At 38.0% G+C, this 17,943-nt stretch overlaps 1 pseudogene across 1 annotated transcript; it reads left to right on the top strand.

Annotated features, from left to right (window-relative positions):
• The first annotated feature begins 16,604 nt into the window (after window positions 1-16,604).
• Window positions 16,605-17,191, top strand: LOC307095962 (COMM domain-containing protein 2-like; annotated as a pseudogene). The gene has a single exon. The product of its transcript is annotated as a COMM domain-containing protein 2-like (transcript).
• Window positions 17,192-17,943: the final 752 nt, after the last annotated feature.

The raw sequence follows: 17,943 nt of genomic DNA, 5'->3' as shown, positions 1-17,943 counted from the left end.
GAATAAAATAGAATGAATGGGAATCAAGGGTATTTGTCTCACTGAAAATTCCTATAGATTTTCTAGGTTTGAATAATTTACCACATCAAGGAATTTAATATAGTAAAAGTGGATTCAAGGAGGGACACAGGGAACATTTCTTCTAAGTAGGATTTCTTTTAAGTGATTTTCTCAGTTTCCTGGGTCCTTATTTTTCGGGTATTCTAGTCTCAAATAATCTTAGTTAGGCTCACCCTAAAATATGATGAAGAATAAGAAAGAAATAATTTTTTTAAATGTAAAAAGTAGTTGAAGAAGATTGTAACAGAATAGAATATTAGCCAAGTGCTCCTATTCTTCCAAAGCATTCCATAATGAGTGACATAACTGATAGCAGCTAAGATGAGTCAAAGGGGTTGCTTTTATTTTGTCTTAGTTGTTTCCATTACACTATCCATTACCAGGTTTGACATTAACACTAGGAGCACTGAGCACATACCACTTTTAGGTGCTAGAGATTGAAAAATCCTGGTTGCCTTGGCCCTAGACATAAGCTAGTGGCACTATAAGCACCTGGTAAGTCAAGGGATACCAAAACACAGAGGAAAGGTTAAATGACAGAATATTAGCAACAAATAATTCCAAAATATGTCTAATCCTGAAACTTAACCTTTAAGCCCTGCTATGATTGGTAGATGACTGATCTAAGGGATTATAAAATCTACTCAGAAGCCAATTAAAAAGTAGTGGTGGTCCCAGAAAGTGAAAGAAGAATAGCTAGATCAGGGAGAATAGGAGAGGCATCCCCAGTATAACAACATCTTAAATATAAAAAGAACTGTTGCTTGAATATGCCAATATAAAATGTTGATCATTAAAGAATTGTTTATAACACTTGAAAACTACATGTATATGCATCAATGGATAAGTGGCTAAATTGATAACTTCATGTTGATGCTTTGAAATATCACACTTATAGTGAATGTGGTAGATTCAGATGTATTGATTTGAAGGGATGTCCCTGAGAGAGAGTTGAATTGTTTTAAAAGGTGCACAATAGTATGTATTTTCATCATACTAATTTCATAAAATCTGTTTTTAACCCCCAGCCATATAACAGTATAATTTGTTTTATACATGTACATAAATTTTTAAAAGGTGGAAAGAAAACACATGAGATTCCAAACAATGGTTATGTTGCAGGGGTAGAATTGGAATGTGGTAGAGGAGGATACCATTGATTTCATGTTAGATCCTCTGATAATATAATGAGCATATATAATGTAATCTGTTAAATTACAAGATTTTAAAAACTCAGATTCAAAATAATACATTTCTAGAAACACACACTATTTGCTTATAAGAACCTAAATAAAACACTTGGCAGCTCCTGTATAGACTACCAAAATGCAAATACTTAAAGATATATGCATGAACATATGGCCAAGGATAAGGAACAATATAGTGAAAATCAGTGAAATTCTTTAGAAGTTAATAATCATAAACTTTGGTTCTCTCTCTGTAAACCTCAGGACAAAAATTGAGCAAAAGGAGTTACACATCTCTTTGAGATTCCTTTGAACTGAAAGCCACGATATTTGATAAAACAGTGATGGAATGAAAAATTGTGTGATATTATTGCATGTAGGGGCCTTAGTAAGTCTATGTAAGTGATCAGTATGAACTGGCCTGACTGAGCAATTATTAAGTAAGGAGACTTAAACAGGCTTTGAAAGATACACCTTCAAACTTCACATGGAAAAATCCAAGACACTGGATTTCATATTGTCAAATCCAATCACTATCTTGCTAGAATTTGATGCTATTCCATATTTGGCACCAATTATAACAGTCTTTGGTTAAACTATCAACTACCTTCAATTTCACAGTATCATTCTCTTTATCTCCTGTTGCTCATTCTAACTCTGACTCTTCCTTTTTGCAGTTTATAATTGACTTCTCTTTTCCTATCTCCTGCCTTATATTTTATAGCCCAGGGTTCTATCCAGACCATTGCTCTGTTCATTCTACATGCTGTGCCTGACTTATTTCATCTACCCTTTTCTTCCTTTTAACTACAGTTTAAATACCAATGACCTTTGGCACTAATTTGACCCCAGATATTCAGATTTATCTGTCCAACAATTTGTTTCATACATCCACTTTGATGTTCCATAAAACAGTGAAATGCAGCATGCCATTTTCCTTCTTTCTTTCCTTCCTTTTTTCCTTTCTTTTTGTGTAGCACTAAGACCTGCACCTCTTCCTGTATTCCATTTTTCAGTTAATAATACTGCCATTTATAAGGTTAGCCAAGCCAGAAATATGTTCTGCCTAGATTTTTTTCTTCTACACCTTAAAAATATTTAAAATACATCCCCAATTCATTTACTTCTCTATTTCTTTTCTGAAAGCACCCTAAGGATCACTGACGCATTTATGTGTTATGGTTCAATGATTCTAAGATTGGCTCAGAATACTCTTACAAAAGTAAATATTGGAATTATCAATAGCAGTGCTTTTCAAGTAGGGATGATTTTGCTCCCCAGGGGACATTTGAAAATGCCTGGTTGTCATAATTAAGGAAGGGAGTGCTACTGTCATGTAGTAGGTAGAGGTCAGGCATACTTCAAAACATCCTACAATACATAGGACAGACCCCCATAACAAAAACCCCTCCCACCAAAATGTTAGTAGTGCCCAGTCTGAGAAACCATGATCTATAGCTTTGCATTCTAATTGGAGAGCTCTTAACAAATATTTACACACTAGAGGCCTGGTGCATGAAATTTGTGCACTCAGGAGGGTCAGTCCCTCAGCCTGGCCTGTGCCCTCTTGCAGTCTGGGAGCCTTCGAGAGATGTCCAACTGATGACTTAGGCCTGCTCCCCACAAGCCTAAGCTGGCAGTTGGACATCCTTAGCCCTGCCACAGAGGCTGGAAAGGCTCCTGCCACTGCTGCTGCTATCACCAGCCATGAGCCTGGCTTTTGGCTGAGTGGCACTGAGGGTCTGCCCCCTGAGTGAACACATGCCTTGAATTAATACAGTATGACAATTTATAAATTTTATTGCACATTTTCTTGTTTTCTCTTTTAGCCACTGATTTCTTTCAAACCTTTTCTATTTTGTATTTGGGGAACTAGATTAATATTCATGTTAATCTAATACATATACATTAAGATTCTCCCAATGTTTGTTTGTACTTTAAAACTCCAGCATTGAGATAGTTATGGTGAAGAGAACTTGGCTGGAGGTCAGTAATTAAATAGAATACTTTCACAAATGGAAAGTTGCCACAACCTTTTGCAGCAAGGGTTCATGATCTGGAGAAGGGGGCTGGTGTACAAATAAAAACACTAGACAAGAAATATGAATTTAGAATTCATGGGAGACTCAGGTGGAAACTTCCCTCTAGAGGAGAAGATCCCTAAAGCCCTGGATCTTTTATTCAATTTTAGATACACATCTTGCCCTCCGTTAGGCACAGCAATCTGATAGCAGACATATTATCTCAAAGGTCAGTAAATATTTGAGACTATTAGGTCAGGAAATTGCTTCGAGCCACCTCTATCTCAACAGAACAATTGGTGCATAGCTTTAGCCCTTGCTAAAGCACAAGGTTCATCAGCCTTCTGAGTTCCTTGTTGCATTTTCATGATAGGGTTAGACAATGGATAGCTTCCCACAGAAAGTCAGGTGTGCTGACATGTATATGATAAGAACACGATATGAATTTCTTTGTTTTTAGCTTTACTTAGTAATCTAGTTTTGAGAGTTATTTGTTGTAGTTCTTTTTGATACTTATTAAGTTTCAAATGGAGGTGATATCTCTCTGGTACAAAATAGTTTAAAAAAACAGAATTGCTGGTAATTTGCAGAGGATGAGAAGCATGATGTATAACAAATTACAGAAGAAACGTATACGATACAGAGCTAACTTATTATTATTTTAACATTTTAAAATAGTTGCATCCTTTAAGATTAGTGAATTATACTAAGAATTAGGAGGTTTTCTCAAATTTAAAATATTGTCAAATTTTAAATGTCATAAAATTTCATTTTATCTCACAGAAGTTGACCCTCTAAAGCAGGGATCAGCAAACTATAACCTGTGGGTCAAATCCAACTCACCACTCATTTTTGTAGTCACCAATCTAAAAATGGCTTTTAAATTTTTAGCAGCTCTGCGGACCCCCTTCCACATTCATGGATCATGCCAGCCCCAACAGCCATGGATTTTTCTAGGTGCAGACTTCCCCTGGTCCTCCAGTTCCCACATGTGCGTTTCTCTCCCCTGCCAGGACCGCAGACCTCACCTTATCCCAGGCGAAATCTGACCTTTTTGTGAGGGAGTGTAGAGCTCCTCTGTATCCGCGTGCTTGCAGCACTTGGGGACCGGTGTTCTCAGGTTCGCAGCTGTTCGGTGGGTGCCATAGTTGTAGATTCCCCGGGCTTTTCAGGCTTCTGATAACATTCACTTTCCCCTTCAAGAAGGCGTGGTTGGCTTTTAAATTTTTAAACAGTTGAACAAAATTAAAAGAAGAAAAATATCTAGTGACATGAAAGTTTTGATATTCAATTGTCAGTGTTAATAAATAGTTATTGGAACCCAGCCACATGCGTTCATTTACATATTGTTTATGGCTCCTTTCCAGCTACACTATCAGAGATGAAGAGTTGAGACAGAGATTATATATAGCCTGCAAAACTTAAAATATATGCTATCTGTCTCTTTTTAGAAAAAGTTTGTTGATCCTTTCTGTAAAATATGCTGTATTTTGAAAATAACCCCAAAGGAGAATCTTTACAACTATATATATAAAAGCCTTAGTGACTGTTATGATGGAATGACTGGAATGACCAGAACGACCAGTCGACCAGTCATTATGATGTGCACTGACCACCAGGGGACAGATGCTCAAGGCAGGAGCTGTCCCCTGGTGGTCAGTGCACTCTCCCAGGAGGAGCGCTGCTTATCCAGAAGCTGGGCTCACCACTGGCAAGTGCAGCTGTGGCGGTGAGAGCCTCTCCCAACTCCATGGTAGCACTACCAAGTGGTGGCAGCAGGTGCAGTGGGCCAGGATGATTGTAAGCGTGAATGGCACAGGACCTGGCCCCAGTTATGGCTCCTCCCTGACTGCCTGCCACTTGGCGCACTGCTATATCCCTCAGGGGATGTCTGACTGTTGGTATAGGCCTGATCCCCATAGTCGGACATCCTTCTTGCAATCTGGGACCCCTTGGAGGCCTAAACCAGCACCCAGATATCCCCTAAGGGGCCACAGATTTCAAGAGGGTGCAGACTGGACTGAAGGACACCCCCCTAGTGCACATATTTTGTGCACCAGGCCTCTAGTATATTATATTTAGTATGTGGAATGTATGTGTTCCTATATGTGTGTGTATCTATGATCCTATTTTTCTTTAATATACCTATTTGATATATTATCCATTCCATTCCAATTAAACATCACATTCCAAAAATATAGGATAAGTTTTTTTTTTGCACAGCTTTACTCTTGAGAATTCTAAGGAATAGGCTTCAAGTTTGGGTTCCATTATTTTTTTCCTTCATCCCCATTTTTATGTATGTTTCATGAATTGTTCTAAGTGCACAAAGCCTGTAAGACATTCCTGAGATCCATAGCCCTGCATCTTGCAATGCACTGTTCAAGAGTGTTTCAAACCACCTGGGTGACTCCTTTACAAATGCCCTACATGGGTGGGGACTTGTAAATCATTGCTTGGCATTTCCAAAAGGTTAACAAAAAATGTATTAAGATTTTGTTAGCATTGCTGGAGAAGGACAAGTCAGCCCCCCATCTTAACTGTGTGGAGATTTTGATAGCATGATGTCTCTATAAAAATTGAAACATGCCAAGAGGAAGATAAAGATACCAATGGTAAAGGTTAGAAAACTCCAATAAAATTACTCTAAGAAACATGCATGGCTGCTTTTTACATGGGAAAAGGGAAGAATGGAAAAATCACAGGAATGAAACAAATTAATGTATTTTTTACTGCTGTGAACACTAGGTTGTTATTCTTTTGGCAAAACGATGTTGAAACATACTTTAAATTTGTCTGATAATTATCTTCTCTGACTTCCTTGACACATAGGATTCACTGGTAATTTGGTTTGTAAAACATGGAGACAACAAAATACATTTTAAAATACATGTTCTTGACTTTCATTGAAAGTCTCTTTAGAAGAAGATGGCAGCTGGCAGGAGGGAGGTGAGGGAAAGGATGTGAGTGAGTGAGGGGATGAAAGAAGAGTGTGTGGATGTGTGTGGTGTGTGTGTGAGTGAGTGAGGGACAGTTAAATCTGGCAGTAGCAGCAGGGGCTGGAAGACCAGGCTCTCTTGGACAGGGAGAGACTACCACTGCTGCAGGCACTCCCCAGATTACAGGACTCTGGCACGGAGCCCATGCCATCTTGAAGGGGAGAGTGGCCTCTTCTAGGAACTCATCAGTACCACCACCCAGACAGGCCATGGACACTGCCTGTGACATGGCAGCCACTCCAGCCAAGATCTTGCTGCCCCACCCACAGACCCACAAACCCTGGGACCTCCACCTCTAAAGGTGCACTGCTTCCGCAGCAGTAAGTGCAACTTCCCCCCTGCCCAGCAGCAGACCTCCAGACACCACAGGTGTGCGTTTCCAGCGCATGGGCCTCCTGGGCACACCACTCCACCTGCATCTCTTAGATAACACTGTGAGCCCCTGTTGGGTATGATTTTGTACAGACAAGGGCGCACTGCCCCACAGTAGAAATTCTGAATCCCTTCTACCTGAATAACTGCCACAGACATCCCAGCTGCGCAACTTCAGCACCAGGGTCCCTCAGAGTGCATCAGAGCTCCGCGCCAGCAAAGGCACTGCCATAGGCATGCGTTTCCAGCTCACTGGCTCCCTGAGCCCATCAATCCACAGGGCACACTTGGGAGCTGCTGTGAGACCCCACTGGGTGCAATCTTGGACAAACAGGAACGCATTCCCCCAGCAGTAGAAATTCTGAATTCACTCATCCTGGATACCTGCCCACCGACTCCTAGATTGAGTGGCATCAGTGCCAGGGCCCTTCAGAGTGTGTCAGTACACCCTATGAGCAAACGCACTGCAGGTGCCCCTGTGAGCCACCACTGGGGGCACGTGTATCCAACCATGGAAGCAACTGCAAAAGCTGAGTCTGCCCACCCCACAGCTACAGAACTCTGGGCACAATAGTCACGCCTTTCCAGAGGGCAGGCCTCCTGAGACCCAGCACCTCAAAAGACGGCTCCTGGGTGCCACTGTGAGTCCCCACTGGGCACGTGCAATTCCAACTAAGGGCTCAAGACAGCAAAAATTGAGACAGCCCCCTCCACGGCTGCTGATTTCTAGATACCGCAGTTGCACCTTTCCAGCTCGCAGACCTACATCAAGAGAACCCAAATAGCTAAAGTATGGAGCTACATTAGATTACCAAACCCAGGAGACCTGAGAGACCACATCAATAGCACCATCCCCAAAAGAACATGGGTAGCAAGGCAATTTGATCTATAATTAAAACAGTACAGCAAAACATGGGAAGACAAAAAAGCAATCCCCAAAGAAAAGAAAAAGAGGAATCACCAGAAAGGAAGTTAAATGAAATTGAAGCAAGTAACATATCAGAGAAAGAATTCAGAGTAATGGTTATAAGGATGCTGAAACAGCCGGATGACAAATACACACAATTCAATGACAAATACACACAACTCAAGGAGAATTATAAGAAGCTGAATGAGAATGTCACCAACATGAAAAGGACCCAAGAGGAAAGGAAGAATGACATAGCTGCAATAAAGAACACAATGGAAGGCTTAAACAGTAGACTAGAAGAGGCTGAGGACCGCATCAGCGAATTAGAAGACAAGGTAGGAAAAAACACACAAACACAGCAGTAACTGGAAAGAAAATTTAAAAAGCAAGAGGAGAGCCTAAGGGAGCTTTAGGAAAACACAAAATGAAACAATATTCGCATAATAGGGGTACCAGAAGGAGAGGAAGAGAAGCAAGGAATAGAAAACCTGTTTGGAGAAATAATGACAGAAAAATTCCCTGATATTGGCAAAAAAAATCTACCAAGTCCAAGAAGCTCATAGAGGCCCAAAAAAGATGAACCCCAAAAGGCCAACACCAAGACACATATCATAATTAAATTGGCAAACACCAACGACAAAGTAAGAATCTTAAAGGTTGCCAGAGAGAGACAGAAAGTTACCTACAAGGGATCTCCTATTAGAATATCAACTGATTTCTCAACAGAAACACACCAGGCTAGAAGGGAATGGAATGAAATATACAAAGTGATGCAAAGCAAGGGACTGAATCCAAGAATACTATACCCACCAAGGCTATCATTCAAAATTAAAAGTGGAATCAGGAGCTTCACAGGAAAAAAAAGGGGCTAAGAGAGTTTATTACCACCAATCCAGCAATGCAAAAAAAGCTAAAGGGACTGCTGTAAAAAGAAGAAACAGAAAGGCAAGAAGAAACACTAACATTAAGAATAAAATGACGACAAACAAGTACTTATTAATAATAACATTAAACATAAATTGATTAAATGCTCCAATCAAAAGACATAGGGTAGCTGAATGGATAAGAAAACATGATCCATATATTTGCTGTCTTCAAGATACCCATTTCAGAACAAAGGATTCACACAGACTGAGAGTGAAGGGATGGAAAAGCAATCCTAAATGAATCACTAGATCAGATGGACTTAATTGACATCTTAAGAATATTTCACCCCAAAGCCACAGAATATACATTCTTCTCCAGTGCACACAGGACATTTTCAACAATAGACCACATATTAGGACACAGGAAAAGTCTCTTTAAATTCAAAAGGATAGAAATCATAACAAGCATCTTCTCAGGTCACAAAGGCATAAAACTAGAAATCAACTACAATAGAAACAATCACAAAAATCCAAACACTTGGAAGCTGAATAGCATGCTATTAAACAATAATTGGGTTACCAAAGAGATCAAAGAAGAAATAAAAAGCATCCTGGAAACAAATGACAATGAAAACACAACAATTCAAAATCTATGGGAGCATTTAATCAATTTATGTTTAATGTTATTATTAATAAGTACTTGTTTGTCGTCATTTTATTCTTAATGTTAGTGTTTCTTCTTGCCTTTCTGTTTCTTCTTTTTACAGCAGTCCCTTTAGCTCTACAGGCCTACCTCAAAAAATAAGAAAAACTAGTAATAGATTATCTAACCTTGCAACTTAAAGAATTAGAAAGAGAGCAACAAGAAGAGCCCAGAGTGAGCAGAAGGAAAGAAACAGTAAAGATCAGAGCAGAAATGAATGACATAGAGACAAAAAAAAAAAAACACAATACAAAAGATCAATGAAACCAACAGCTGGTTCTTTGAAAGGATAAAGAAGATTGATGAAAGTCTAGCCAGGCTCACCAAGAAGCAAAGAGAGAGGACCCAAATAAACAAAATCAGAAATGAAAGAAGTGAAATATAAACTAACCCCACTGATACACAAAGGATTCTAAAAAAATACTATGAACAACTCTAGTCCAACAAACTAGACAACCTCAATGAAATGGACAAATTCCTAGAAAAATACAAGCTTCCAAAACTCAATCAGGTATAATAAACCTGAATAGGCCAAGGACTAATGATGAAATAGAAAGAGTAATCAAAAAGCTTCCATCAAACAAAAGCCCTGGGCTAGATGGCTTCACAGGGGAGTTTTACCAAACATTCAAAGAAGAACTGAAACCAATCCTTCTCAGACTATTCCAAAAAATTCAAGAGGAAGACACACTTTCAAACTCTTTCTATGAAGTCAGCATTACCCTAATCCCAAAACCAGATAAAGACAATGCAATGCAACAGAATTACAGGCCAATATCCCTGATGAACATAGATGCTAAAATCCTCAACAAAATTCTAGCAAACCGGATCCAGCATTACATTAGAAAAATCATACACCATGACCAAGTAGGATTTATTCCAGGGATGCAAGGCTGGTATAATATCCACAAATCAATAAATGTGATACATCACATAAACAAATTGAGAGACAAAAATCACATAATTATATCAATTGATGCAGAAAAGGCATTTGACAAAATCCAACACCCTTTTCTGATAAAAACGCTCACCAAAGTGGGAATAGAGGGATCATACCTCAACATAATAAAAGCCATACATGACAAACCTACAGCCAACATCATACTCAATGGGCAAAAACTAAACTCATTTCCCTTAAGAACAGGAAAAAAAACAGGGATTCCCGCTTTCACCACTCCTGTTCAACATAGTACTGGAAGTGCTAGCCAAAGCAATCAGGCAAGAAGAAGAAATAAAAGGCATCCAAATTGGAAAAGAAGAAGTAAAATTGTCATTATTCGCAGATGACATGATACTGTACATAGAAAACCCGAAAGACTCCATAAAAAATTATTAGACTTAATAAATGAATTCAGCAATGTAGCAAGATACAAAATTAACGTCAAGAAATCGATGGCATTTTTATACACCAATAGTGAACTTACATAAAGAGAGATTAGAAAAACAAAGCCATTTACCATTGCACAAAAAAATTAAGATACCTAGGAATAAGCTTAACAAAAGAGGTAATTGACCTCTACTCAGAAAACTACAGGACATTGAAAAAAGAGATAGAGGAACACATAAACACATGGAAGAACATACCGTGTTCATGGATTTGTAGGATCAGCATCATTAAAATGTCCATACTACCCAAAGCAATGTGTAGATTCAATGCACTCCCCATTAAAATACCAACAGCATATTTCACAGATGTAGAAGGAACTCTCCAAAAATTCATCTGGAATAAAAAAGACCCCGAATAACTGCAGCGATCCTGAGAAAGAAGAACAAAGTAGGAGCGATTTCAATACCAGATATCAAGATGTATTACAAAGCCACTGTTCTCAAAACTGCCTGTTACTGGCACAAGAACAGGAATAGAATAGAGAACCCAGAAATTGACCCAAACCACTATGCTCAATTAATATTTGACAAAGGAGTCAAGAACATACAATGGAGTCAAGACAGTCTCTTCAATAAATGGTGCTGGGGATTTTGGTCAGACACATACAAAAAATGAAACTAGACCACCAACTTACACAATACACAAAAATAAACTCAAAATGGATAAAGGACTTAAACGTAAGATGGGAAACCATAAAAATATTAGAGGAAATTACAGGCTGAAAAATCTCAGATATATGCCAAAGCAATATCTTCACCAACACAGATCCTAAGGCAATGGAAACTAAAGAGAAAATAAACAAATGGGACTACATCAAAATAAAAAGATTCTGCACAGCAAAATAATCCATCAACAAAACAACAAGAAAACCCACTGCATGGGAGAACATATTTGCCAACGATATCTACGATAAGGGTTTAATCTCCAACATTTACAGTGAACTCATACAACTCAACAAAAGGGAGACAAACAACCCAATCAAAAAATGGGCAAGGGCCCTAAATAGATACTTTTTGAAAGAAGACATAAGGAAGGCCAAGAGACATATGAAAACATGCTCAAAGTCACTAATCATCTGAGAGATGCAAATCAAAATGACAATGAGGTACCATCTCACACCTGTCAGAATGGCTATCATCAACAAATGACAAATGCTGGCGAGGATTGGGAGAAAAAGGAACCCTTGTGCACTGCTGGTGGGAATCCAGACTGGTGTAGCCACTGTGGAGAATAGTATGGAGTTTCTTCAAAAAACTAAAAATGGAACTCCCATTTGACCCAGTGATCCCACTTCTACAAATATATCCCAAGAAACTAGAAACACCAATCGGAAAAGGTCATATGCATGCCTATGTTCATAGCAGCACAATTCACAATAGCTAAGATTTGGAATCAGCCTAAGTGCCCATCAGCAGATGAGTGGATTAAAAAAACTGTGGTACAATGGTAAGATATGTACACATATAATACCTTAATAAAAAAATTTAAAAAAACACTGTGGTATATCTACACAATGGAATACTATGCTGCTGTAAAAAGGAAGGAACTCCTACCATTTGCAACAGCATGGATGGAGCTGGAGAGCATTATGCTAAGTGAAATAAGTCAGTCAGAGAAAAATAAATATCACACGATCTCACTCATTTGTGCATAAAATGAACAACATAAACTGATGAACAAAAACAGATCTAGAGACATAGAAGCATTGATAAGATGCTCAAACCTCAGAGGGAAGGTAGGGGAGGGTTGGGGTAAGGGGGCTAGATCAACCAAAGGACATGCATGCATGCATATAAGCCTAACCAATAGACATAGACACCGGGGATGTGAGGGCATGGGTAGGGGGTTGGGGAGAGGAATGGGAGGATAAGGACACATTTGTAATACCTTAATCAATAAAGAAAAAAGAAGTGGGGGTAAAAAGAAAAAAGGAAAGTCTCTTTAGATAACCATTACATATATCACAATAAATTCCAAATGTTAATATATAAAAAAGTAAAAAATAAAATAAAATGCATGTGTTTACAGATAAGCATTTAGATTTTATCCCTCCATTTCACAATCTTAATTTTACTAATATCTGTGTTATGTGAAGATAATACAAAAAGTAATTCTTATATAAATAGGATACTCTGTAGAAACTTCATTGAAGGCCCCCACTCTAGCCTCTATGTACCAATAGAAGATAATCTTCATCAATATTCCTGTCAATACTTGTTGGGAAATGGAAATGACTTGGATCCTGTTAGGAATAGTATTACAATGCTGGGCCAGGGACACAGAATTACTTCCATCCTACCTAGCTCAGCAAGATTTTCCCAATCACCTTTCCAAGGAAGGTACCTAAGAGGCACAGAAATAAAGAAATCCTTTATTATTCAATGGGGCTTTGGCCCTGAACCTCAAAGTACAGCACTACTACTAGATGATCTAGACTACCTGGCAGGCTCTGTGATCCTTTGGTCCATAGGAGAAATATTCAGCAAAAGTTTAGTTTACTATTTCAACTATACAAAAGGCTGCACCAAATGTTCATGTTAAATCCTGGCCCATTGGCCCCACTTCTATGACCAAGAAAAGACACACGAATGTAGAAAAAAGATAGAGCTTCTCAGATGAAACCAAACCATTTGAGTGAAGAGTGAGGACATGGGGAATGGAAAAATCAAGTTCATTTGAAAAGGGTCAAATGAACTCTAAACACAATGAAGTATTGACCCACCAGATGAAGATCATAACACTTTATTGAAGAAACAATAATGAGGAACACAAACCCTGAGATAAGGTGATCAACAGTGATTTACTAATAAGAAAATTATCTACTTAGTTAATTTAATATTTGAAAACATCTTTTAATAATCTAAATTATATCTATCTCTTCTTTGTGACTTCCTCTCAATTATTTATTCTAGCTCTGCCCTCTGAATGTAAACAGGTAATGCCAATGCAATTGTTATTCATGAAATGGCGGGAATTTCAGGATTTACTCCCTCTGTTACCTAAGGTGGAACAATTGGTCACTACTACCTTCTCACACACATATATACAGAGGTAACAAAAGGTAACATTTGAATTCATAAAGAACCCTGACTCCAGAAAAACACAATTTTTTAAAAGGGGGTGCTAGTGAATCAGCCCAGACTCTGAGGGAGACATAATCTTTTTCATTCTGGATAGCAAAAATCATCGGTTCTCTGCCTCCTATCCCGGAGGAAGACACTATTTCTATCCCCCAAAGCTGTTAGCCATATAAACACCCTTGGAAAATAGCCCAAAATAAAAGCTGATATAAGATTGCAAAATGTGAAAGCTCCATGCTCCATGGGTACATGACTGCCATATACAGACAGGGTGGAGCAAACGTAGTTTTATAGTTGTGAGTATGCAAAATAGTTTATTCTTGTATTATTATTTATAAATTATTGTATTATTTTCCATACAAACAACTGTAAATATGCTTTTGCCTCACCCTGTATATACACATACATATAAAATATGTGCACTCTTCACACTCATAAAAGTTGATTTTTGCATTCACTGGATAAATATTTTGTAACAGGTTTTCTTCATGGGCATCATTATTTCTCAGTACACCTCATTCTTTTTAGAAACTACATAGCCCTATCCAGTTTGGCTCAGTGAATAAAGCATCAGCCTGCAGACCGAAGGGTTCCGGGTTCAATTCTGATTGAGGGCACATGCCCAGGTTGTGGGCTAGATCTCCAGTGGAGGGCATGCAGGAGGCAGCCAATCAATGATTCCCTCTCATCATTGAAGTTTTTATTTTTCTCTCTCTCCCTCTCCCTTCCACTCTTAAATCAATAAAAATGTATTTTAAAAAAGTAATAAAAGAGAAACTACATAGTATTCCATAGTATTATTATACCATGATTTATTAAAAGTTCTGAGACATTTTCCAATGAATGAACCTTTAGATATTTCCCAATGTTTTACCACTACAAAAAAAAAATGTTAGAAAAAAATATTACACATATATCTTTGTGCATATGTCTTGGATATTTCTGTAGGTAAAACCAATAGAAATGGAATTTCTTGATTAAAATCATGCATTGAAAAATTTGAAGGATATGTACTAGTTGCCTATGTCCATTGATATTCCTCTAACAGTATATGAGAGTGTAAAAATCCTGTTTTCCTATGTGTACTAAAATATTTGCATGTCTCTACTAAGGATAAACCTATAGAAAGACATAATTTAAAATTATCATTGGATAGTATATTGGATTTTAATGCAATTTTTTCCACTCTATCAAACTGATCCCTATACAAACCCCGGAAGCTTGGTATTATTAGTTCCAATATTAGATGAACAAAGTGAGGCATTTGATATAATCAGAATTTCTGATGCTAATCTATAATAATAAAAGCATAATATGCTAATTAGACTGGATGTCCTTCCGCTGACCTTCTGGACAAAGCCGAGGCTGCTAGGGAAGCCCGGGTCCCGGGTGCCAGAGGGAAGCCAGTGCCAGCAGCAGGGGGCAGGAAGGCCTACTCTTGCATGAATTCTGTGCATCAGGCCTCTAGTTTCTTACATTTTTGTATCCAGTCCTACTGGTTTCCCCTGATACAAATAAAGTATGTGCAATCCAGGAGGTCATACGTTAAAAAAAAATGCAAGAACTTCCTACTGGATCATTATAGATTGTATTTCATCCCCCAAAGATACCATTACTATATTAGCTTCATCACAGCTTCCAAAGTTGAGTTTCATGGCAGTGGACTTGCAACTAGGGACTCATAGTAAACTTGAAGTCAACTAAAACTTCAGGTTCCTTTTGTGCTACAGTTGTTGTTATTGTTGTGGTTGCTTTAACATAATCTATAAATTATCAAGGTTTCCCCAGCTTGATTATATAGGCAATTGATTGTATTTATCCTGAGTGAAGAACTTTATATGTATCCCTGAAATATTTAAATGCATCATCTTAAATTTAAATTGTCAAGATCTTTTGGACACATGATTCTATCATCTATTATCTTAGCTGACTCTTCCATTTCTGCATCATCCATACAATTAACAGATCTACATCCTTTCTATGAATTCACTGAACTCATTTGTTAAAATTTTGAACAGGACACATCCAAACCTAAGTATATGTCTCTGCCACAAACATCTTGTCAGAAGGCGGGCATCATTTTGTTTATATCTCTGTCCTGCCTTTCATCAGGATAAGCATGGTCTTGAATTGAAATGAGTCTGATGTCACTAGCCTAGGCGTGGGGTATATGAGATGGTTGTGGCAGGAAGAAATGCTAATGGAAGGGAGAAAGCTGGTATTTTTCACACAGATCTATAGTTAAACAGGCCTCATAGGAAAGGTAGTAGAGAAGGACAACATATAGAGTAAATTTAATTCTCATAAAATGAGATGACTTTAATCTGTTTTTCCTGAACATCAATATACTAAATAATTAAAAATGCCCCTTTCTTCTTAGATTTGCAGAAAGCAGTGAATTTCTCATATCCAACTGGTAGCGTTATTAGGTACTATTGTTCCTTTTTTTCAAAGAGGTCATCCACCTGCTGAATTGTTTTTTTAATATCATTTTAGTAATTATGTTTTCATGCTTATATTTGCATGATTATATTCAAAACTCTCATGTCTAATAAATGCGTTGAATGCAGAAGAAAAAGCAGAATGATAATATGGGGTATGAATAAAATGAATTCTTCAATGCCCACATGTAATTGTGGTTTTAATTAAAGACCAGTCCAGAAGAACTTTAGGTATAAAATCATTTTCTTTCATTTTTAATTTGAGGTTTCCTATTTTCAAGGTGAAGAAGAGACTTATTTATTTTACTCAATTAAGCAATTAAGCTACCATTGGGAAGTTTTCTCTGGTATCAGTGAGAGGAACCAAGTTATTTTAAAAATATTATAATTAGGTTAATCCCCTGATGGTCATAGCAAAGCAGTGATGGAATTTGGAACACACCCAATCTTGAGGGTATAAATCCATGCCAATTGCATCTCCAAGGCACTGAAGAAAATTGCCCTAAGCAATCAAGAAAATAAGGCATGAGTGGCGAGGGCGGGGTCTGCACTGAAGGGAAGGTGGTGGCCCAGCGAAGATGCTGCTGGACCTGTCCCAGGAGCACAAGGAGCACCTAGCCTTTCTGCTGCAAGTGAACAGCTCAGTGGTTGCAGAGTTTTTGCGGATTGCGGTGGAGTTCCTGAGGCGAGGCGCTAACACCAACATCTATGAGGGCGCCGCCAGAAAACCCAATGTGAGTAGTGACACTGTCCAGCATGGCGTGGAAGGATTAATATACCTGCTCACTGAAAGCTCAAAGCTCGTGATTTCTGAAATGGATTTCCAAGACTCTATTTTTGTTCTGGGATTCTTGGAAGAATTAACAAATTGTTGCGTCAGTTTTATCTGGATAAAAGAAAGGAGATCAGAACTATTTTGAGTGAACTGGCATCAGACCTCCCCAGTTACCACAGCATTGAATGGCGACTAGATGTACAGTTTTCAAGCAGAAGCCTCAAGCAACAGATAAAACCATCGGTGACTATAAAGCTACACCTTAATCAGAATGGAGATCGCAACACCAAAGTTCTGCAGACAGATCCAGCTACCCTGTTGCACTTGGAATAAGCATTGGAGGAGATGAAAACAAACCACTGTAGGAGAGTTGTGCGCAGTATCAAGTAGTCCTGGTTTTAAGGTTTATTTCCTTTTAATTGCTTGTGAATTAATGATGTGCAGCAGTTACTTTTTAAAACTATTTTTTAGTTAATTGATAGTTACAACTACATATAGATTCTATGAAAGTTTTTTCCCTATGACAAGATATGAAGTCATGTTCAAAAACTAACATAAAGTTTCTTTCCTGGTGCTAAATGTGGTCAGCTTCTTGACAAATTAGGGTGTATTTTATATTTTAAATGAGTAAATAGGATTGAATCAACTGGAAGTGAATATTAACTGTATATATGAATGATTATACTTTTCTAAGTACTTCTTTTGACTACTTAACTTTATTATTTGTCTCCTTATTGACCAAAATTTGAAAATAAAATTTTCAGTATTACTATTAAAAAAAAAAAAAAAAGAAAATAAGGCAATCCCAAACCTTTCAGTGAAAGAGGAGGAAGCACCACAAGAGAGGTCTGTAAAGTTCAAATACAGGGTTGGAAAAAGTAGGTTTACAGTTGTAACACAAATAAATAATAAGATAATTAATAAATAATAATACAAGAATAAACTGTTTTGCATACTCACAACTGTAAACCTACTTCTGCTCACCCCTGTATATTACTCATATACATCTTCAATGCCAGGACCTGCTCAAGGACAATACTTCTTGGGTCAGTTGCTGCTCTTTGGGGACACCACTGCATGTTCCTATTGTTCCCCTAAAATCTTGTTCAAGATAGGAAACACAGTTCCTGGTTATTCTACCA

The sequence above is a fragment of the Cnephaeus nilssonii genome (genome assembly GCF_951640355.1).
Source record: "Cnephaeus nilssonii genome assembly, chromosome: X".
Lineage (NCBI taxonomy): Eukaryota > Metazoa > Chordata > Mammalia > Chiroptera > Vespertilionidae > Cnephaeus > Cnephaeus nilssonii.
The sequence above is the reverse complement of the archived record's forward strand: the minus strand, read 5'-3'. Positions and strand labels throughout refer to the sequence as shown.